The following is an 8,507-nucleotide window of genomic DNA, read 5'->3' on the forward strand; positions in this document are numbered from 1 at the left end:
GCAGAGAGTGAGTGGAATAATTAAAATTTTTGTGTCAGATGGAAATAATTAGAAAATGGTAGAGTAGGAAATGAAATGATAATAAGTACATAAATAAAATAGTAAATGCTACACAGAGATGCTACATAGTCCAATACATAGTTGAATGACGATATTAATAGCACTTATTTTCTCCCAATTAGTGATGATTTTTTTTTTATTGAAGGAAAAGACAGATTAAGTTTAGGCTAATCAAATTGCACTATATAGTTTATTCAAATTTTCCACTGCAGTAGTTATATTATAGCAAAAAAATGCTCTTTTAGCACAAAGACTATGAACTGGCATACTATATGAAAAGTTTCTTGCTCTTTTATAAATGTCCTCTACCAATAATTATTGTCAAATAAAGACTGATAGAGATATGCATTGATAAAGAATCATGGAAGAATAATGCGAGGAAGGTAGCCATAGCAAGGAAGACGACTTGAGTTGGAGGAAAGAGGACGCTCACTAATGAGCAAGGAGCTTATCAATATTGTTTTTAAATACAACAGCAAGGGGTGAGCATGTGAGCAGCGAGGAGACACTACAAGAGTTAAAATAAAGTGCTCACGTAGAAGAGAAGAGGCACGACAGAAGAGGAACATGCTACAGGGCAGTCACTCAAATCGTGAGAAAGGAAAAGAAATGTGTAAGGGGAGCCAACCCATCTAAGAGAGAGCTACCGAACAGGTATAAAAAAGCACTTTGCCAAAGAGGAGAAGGTGAGAAACTTATCACAAAAATAGAGAAACAAGATAAATAATAATGAGCAACAACTAATAAAAAAATTGCACAAAGGCTCTCACACAAGGAGCAGCAAACAAATTAATTAGCGAAGAAACCATGTTAAAAACTTGAACAAAACAATGAAGAGAAGAGGAATATGATTAAATAGATGAGTTTAAACAGAGAAAAATAGTGAGAAGAAAGGAAAGATTCTAAAAAAACTAGAAAGGTTAGAGTATAAGGAAAGTTCAGAATTTGAAAGAAAAGAATTAACAGAGATACTAAAAATGAACAATAAATAATAATTCTCAAAAGATATGGATTTGAATAAATTTTAAATTTGCAAAAAAGATTTAACTATGAGTTTTAACTACCAAATATGAGATGAAAAAATATAGTAGAGTTTGGATATAAAAAGATTAGAGATACACAAAAATTCTAAAAAAAGATTAAATATTAAAAATCAATCTAGATAAGTGAAATATTAAATTTTCAAATACAAAATAAAAATGATTAAATCTGGTAATGTAAGTTGACTCATATTATAGTCATGAATAATATTAATTAAGTGTTCCTTGCGTTAAAAATGTCAAGGAATTTTTTTTTGATTTTAAATATTTAATAAAAAAAGTTGCACATTAAATTTTTAAAAATGCTGAAAATAAATTTGATAGATGCTACTTGTTAAAACAAGAGCAAAAAAAATTATTATTTTTTAATAGAAATACCAGGTAGAAATTATTTTAATAAGGTGTGCTCCAATGAATGACAACCTTCATCACATAAAACTCAAAACAATGATTAGTTAGCTCTGATACCATGATAGAAATAATAAAATAGAAATGAACTAAAAATAAAGAATTATAATTTAATCCAAGAGAGTTTGTGATGAACATAATTACCATACTTCATAAGAGCTTTCCAAGATCAACACAAAGGAGGAGACAATGATTTTGAAAGGGGAAAGCAAAGAAAACCCCTTGTGAATTATATGAATGAGGCAAATGCCTAAGAATGAAGAAAGAAAGAGAAGGAGATAATGTGGAGCCATAGGGCTCATTACATGAACTACATCGTGATTGTGTGTTGATAGAATGAGAGAGAAGCATCTCTTATAAAGAGATGAGAAGAGGAGTTATTTGTAACTCCCATGTGAATGATTGCCACATTCATAAGTGTGTGCATAACAAGTGTCATAATCCTCTTAAGGAGGAATAAACTATTTTCCTTAATAAAGGAATTGCAAAAAAGACTTTTCCTCACACATGGACTAGAGGAAAAACAACATAAGGGATACCTTGGTTTATCCCATTTAATAAATACAACCAAGGAAAGATTACCAATTCTAACAGTTTCTTCTCTCTTTGGTGTTGTTCTTTGTTATTTGCTTCCATTGTGTTAACTTTGCAAGGTGTTTGGACTGTTAGGTGTGCCTTTGGCCCTAATATTCCCAACCATCCTTGCATCAAATTACTCCAAAGTTTGATGTCGATCCATTGATTGAAGATTTTGAAGGTTGAAATTCCAATTTAAACTAATTTTGAATACATGGAGAGAGACTTCTAGAACAAAAATGGAGACATAGGAATATGTATAAAGAAAGTAGTTAAATTATTAGGTCAATTTTTAATGTAAAAATTAATTTTCTCTTTACTTTTTCCCCTGTATCTAATAACATTTTGAATAATTAACACTTTTTAAAATTGAAAAATATTTAAAATATTGAAATTACATAACAAATTTGACACATTGAAAAATACTTTATTTCTATCGATTAATAGAGATATTATAATTTTATTATTATTATAAAGATTTCATAAATACCATTGTAGGAACTAATAAACATTTTATTTTATTTTAGTTGTGATCAAAATTTAACTATGTAGTTTTTGATTCAAATTAATCGACCCATGTTTCATAAAAAGTGATTAAATGAATCCATTTTTTATATAATAAATAAAACACATAGCACTCATTAGATCTAGGTAATATTTATTAATTTTATTTTGATATTGACATAATTATTTAATTAAGTTGATAGGCTTCACTCCTTAGAAAACAATGGAAACAGTCTTACGTTGGAAAATAAGCTACAACATAAAAAAATATTGTGCCAACCAACATGGATATCTATGGAACTAACTCAACAATCACCATTCATTTTGTTGTGTCTTACCATAACAACATCGTTAAAATCCTTTTCATAGTCATTCGCTTTCTTGCCAAAGACTAGGGTTTAATTCTCATAATCCTTCATTGGATGATGACTTGTGACTGATATCATTCAAACTTAATGTTTTTTCTGGTTTTTTTTTGTACCAAACCCATGGTTCTATAGTACGATTCACTCCAAAGATCTGATTAGATGAACAATGACACTTTTGATTTTGTCTTTGTATTTTAATCTTTTCCTTGGGAAGCAAAAAGGTTTGGGTTTGTTTTCACGACATGAGCTCAAATGTAGATTTTTGCACCTTGCCTTTGTTTTCAAAATTTCCATTGGAACGTAGAAAGGTTGGCTTGATTTTGGCTGTATGCGATCAAATGGAGGGCGATAAGAAGTCGTGTGTTACACAACATTTGTTTGGTAAGTTTCACAACTCTGTTGGCATATTTCTATCATTTTAGTACTTTGTTGTTGTAGAGACAGACCTGGGGCATTGTAGTCTTGAACACTTTTGTAGATTTTCTTATGATTTTGGCTGTGTTTTCTAAGAACAGAATCCATAAACAAACAGGGCCACTTTTTTTTGCTTGTTTGTGACTAGTCATGTCATGGCCTCTTGGAGAATCATACATTATAAACCTTTTATATTGATGACTAACTCCCTAAGATTTAACACTATACTTTAATCCTTAGGAATAGACAGTTCTATGTTACGTAGAGTATGTTTAATGAAAATGGGTTGCCCAAATGATCTGGGTCAATAATAGTTCACGTAGAGGCAATAGTGGGAACTTCTATAGCTTTTTCTCCTTAAAAATGGCATTGTATTCTAGGCTACTTGGAGGACCTATGTGGTTCTTTTGCCAGACATGTAATGTTCATGGATTTTGTCTCAAATGCACTTAGCTAAATATTTTGTATATTTGGCATTGAGCTGTCTCAAAGTACTGACTGTAGAAATTTGGGCTACAATTATTGTTTTCAAGATCACTTTGTTTACGTTTGTTGTCTCTCTCTCAATCTCACCCACTGTGCCTATTGTATTTTTTTGTGCTCGATTGAAAATTGTAGGTTGAATAGGAGGCATCTCAATTTTAACCCTAGAAATCAATGGTTTGCGTGAAGAACCATTGCAAAAGAAGCCATTGTATGACGATGTATACCTGCAACAATTGTGGCAAGGAGTTTTCATTTAAACACAACTTGACCAAAAATAAAATGCTCTTGTGAAGTTGGTCTACATTGTAAATTACATGAAATACATTCAAAGCAATAGAGGGAATGGGATATGTATAGATTAATCAAGATATGTACACTTAAAAGTTTATTTTTCTAGGCTATGGAAGCAGAATCATTATGTTGATAGTATTTGCTTTCCTACTTAACTTCTCGTGTTCCATTCACTATAGTGGTAAGTAAATTAAGTGTATTTTTGTTTTCTTAGTATTGCCCATCTCAACTACCATCATAATAATGTTCACATTCAGTGGCCCACTCATTGATAGTGAATGTTTGCCAGAATAGAGACTTTGAAATATTCCTAAACTAGCATCAAAGTCCCTGAATTGTATACACAAACTTCCAACCTCTGTATCACAAAAACACTTCAAACAACTATTACTAAGACTTCTGTAATAAGAACAAATTTTCAGACTATTAAGCATTTAGAGAATCATTTTCTAAAACATTCACCTTTGTGGCAATCATTATGTTGCTCTAGTCCTACACAACGAAAATAACTTTGATTTATGTGCCTCCTTTAAAAATCAATGTCATTCTCAATGCCTCTTTTTTTCTTTCGTGACATGAAATACAAAGTTTTCCATGGTGTTTGTGTTCTTAATTCATAGAATAGTTTAATATGTTTATTAATAAAGAAATGTTATAATCTTATTATGTAATGTTGAACTCATTTCTTTTGTCTTTATTCAAATATAGATATGCATATTCATATAGATTTATCCACGCCTTATTCATCTACAAAACCTACCTATTACTGCATGTCTCTAAGTATTTTTCATTGACATGATTGACCAATTCAATGTTCTTCACCATTCTTGTAGATGTGGGATCAACATTTCGTTCAAAGATTCTTATATACATCTCTCACACTAAGAGCCAACTAAACATACATTTTGGGTATTTTGTAACGATAAGCATGCATTCAAAGGCATTTAATTACATCGATTACATCATGAAATACTAATAATAATATTGATCAATAATTTGCATTGAGAAAGGACGTATAGAGAATATTTTGATAGTACCTAAAAGAGGCATAGTTTTACATGAAATAATTCTAGAGCAATTACACACTTAAAGTCTATTATATCTCATATTTTACCTTTTGTAGTCATCAACCTAGGAGAACATGTGTCGAAGTGATATATTGACAATTCTCTAATGGTAGTTTAATATAGTACTAGTCTAAATGGTAGAGTAGAAAGGTGAATCTATTGATTTAAAAAGTATGAGAATGCACATATAATAGACCATTTATGTCACTTGACAAATCTACATCTATAGGAAAGACCAAAACAAATATACTTGACCCTTCATAGAGAGTGTAGAATATTTATATTTCAAGGATAATTTGAGACACAAATGAATTCAAATATTTCTTTATCTTTGAGTCTCGTTCTTAAAAGGTATATCCTTATTTTAGGTTTTGGTGTACATACTTATTCAAATATTCAACATTTTAACCATCTAACTATTTTTTTTTACATTATCTTATCATTTCTGCTTGACCCTTATTTCAAAATTGTTGCCCTAGTATTAAACTTGGACTGATTTTTTAAAATTTTCCTCTTGTTAGCCAAGGTTGCTTATGGAGAGACAATATCTATGACATGGCTAATATTTTGCATGGTATGTGCGATTCAAATGTCCAAAAATTTCCATCATTCTGAGTTAAAAAATGAGCTGAAACATGACCAACTTTGAGCATTGAAATGGTTGAGATTTTATTCAAATTTTATGGTGTTGTGGTTGCAAAGTCTTTGGCTCATCTCTAACTCCCTCTAGCATTTTAGATTTTTTGAAATTTGATACCCTAGTTGAAAGTTATGAGAGGTTAATGAAACTTCTAAATGGAAATAGGTTAAGGGGGAAATCCAAAAGATATATTTTTAAAAAAGTTATTAACCTCTTTGTCAAATTGAGAGTTCTAGACCAAGAGGTTAGTTAACCTAAATTAAATTTAGTTATACTTCATGTTTATGCAAAAATACAAAAATTTATAGTCACCTCTTGATAATAGAAGAATGAAAATAAATAAATTGTAAGTGCAAGTACTATGGCAAATGTGTGCAGAAAACATTGTTTGTTTAAAACAATGCCATTGAAGCCAATTGGCATGGAAGTGAGAAAAAGACACCAATTATATTCAAATTGGGCATAAGGATGAAGTTTTGGAACTTTTCTTTGAATTGTAGAGGATAGATTCAAAAGTTCAACCAAGCCACTCTTTCCTATGTTCTCAATGCACGGAGAGAATTTCTTATTTTTACAAGCTTGATAGGAATTCAATTTACACATAAATATTGAAGAGTACATGGACTGTTGTTACGGGTCATATTGTTCCTCTTAGAATTTTTTTTCATTTTAGCTAACAAATATGTTACTCGTGCTTTGTGTAGTTTGAAAGAGTAACATTATCCTATTGTAACAACACAAGTTGATAACAATGGCAAGTTGTTAGAATGCCTTGAAATGTTCTCTTTGAATGAAAAGAAATCACAACGAAATATCTATGAATTTGAGTCCAACAAAATTAGGACCTTAGATGGCAAAATGAAGAAATACTCAGAGCCAAATGTTTGCCAAGGTGAGTCACCATCATACTAAGAAAAGAGCAAACCTGACTTAGAACTTGCAAGGAAGAAAAATTTGGACGCAAATGCTTAGTTGCGGATAAATTTGCATCATGAATTTATGTTGAACCTCCCAATGTGTCACTTGCATTAATAATGGATTAACATTTAGGTCCTAATATAATTTATATTATCTAAAATAATTCATTTTTTCTCCATAATGTTGGATAAATGACAAGTTCTTATTTTTTAACTAACTTGTATTAACATTATTATTTTTTGATTACTTCATTTTGAACAATGTAACATATTAGAAACATCACAACATTAAAACATACACTATAATATTTAAAAAATAAAATAAAAGCATAGGAAATATCAAAATAATATTTTTAATGTATTTTATTTTAAAATAAAATTTAGTTGTTATGAATTTTTTGTAATGAATATTAAATATTGTATATAATATCTAACCTTTTTACTAAAATATTGGTTAGATAAAAGAATCTCCGTTTTCAAAATATATCATTAATAATATTTTCCTTTCTAATATCACTTATTGTATTTGCCGAAGGCACATACTATTGCAATCACTTGTGCGTAACGAGTGATTAATATTACCTACTTCAACCAATGAAACATAAGTATTTTTATATTTAATTTAATCTTTTCATTGTTTCTAGTGTTTATATGTCAAATCTTAATTTCTAAAATAATGAAAAATATTTTACTTTAGTTTGATTGGCTCATATTATTTGAGTCTTATAAGAGCGGATTTCCAGAAACCACTACCTATATTTAGGGATGAAATATATATAAAATATGAAACACATAAGACTGTCAAACTCTTAAAACTTCATAGAAATTATTATTCTCCAAATATTTTAATATGTATGAAAATAGTTTTTTAAAATCTTAAACAAATAAAAAATATTGATTAAATTTAATTTAATTAACATCATTAGAGCTCACTATTAAATTTTTATTCTTAAACTATTATAACTTAACTCAATTCACTATTTTCTAACTACTAAATTTTTAATCTTAAACTATTATAACTATTGGCAAATACAAGCAACTATGTGGCACTTGTTAATATAATATTATTATATAAAACTATCAACCTAACCCTTGCACCCAGGCTTGTAATTTGATGGTCGCCCTGCCTGTCATATGATTTTTCAATGATGGCTAAATATTTTCATGTCTTTCATTTTACATTTAAAAAAAATTGATTGCCATTTTTTTAGTTTTAAAATAATTGAAAAGATCATTTTAAATTTAAACATTTTATAAATGAGAAAATAATAAATTTTAATTAATAACAATATATGCAAGTTTTAATTAATAACTACTTATAATTATAAATTAGTAATATATAAAAAATCTCAAACAAAAAAGAAGTTTCTAAGTTCATTTATGTTAGTTTAAGATATTTTTAAAATTAATATAACTATGTAATAAATAACATAAAAATTAAATTTTAAAATTTATTATATTATATTTTAACAAACATTCTAAATTAATATAAATATACAATCATTAGAAACATTTCTAAACATAAAAAAACAAAAAATAGAAACATATATAATATTAAATAATGTATTAACATATCTAAAATTTTAATTAAAATTTTGAATAAAAGGTGTCTGCATTATTGCCTTGGGTGTTGACAAACCATATAGTAACTTCCACAACTGGGTGGTCTTTTGTACAATATCCTCAATATTGTTCTACAATATGTTGATTGCCCTATATTTAGGTGCAAATTCTCT

The sequence above is a fragment of the Cupressus sempervirens genome, chromosome 11, assembly GCF_028749045.1.
Source record: "Cupressus sempervirens isolate cs-2001-9-10 chromosome 11, ASM2874904v1, whole genome shotgun sequence".
In the NCBI taxonomy this organism is placed as follows: domain Eukaryota; kingdom Viridiplantae; phylum Streptophyta; class Pinopsida; order Cupressales; family Cupressaceae; genus Cupressus; species Cupressus sempervirens.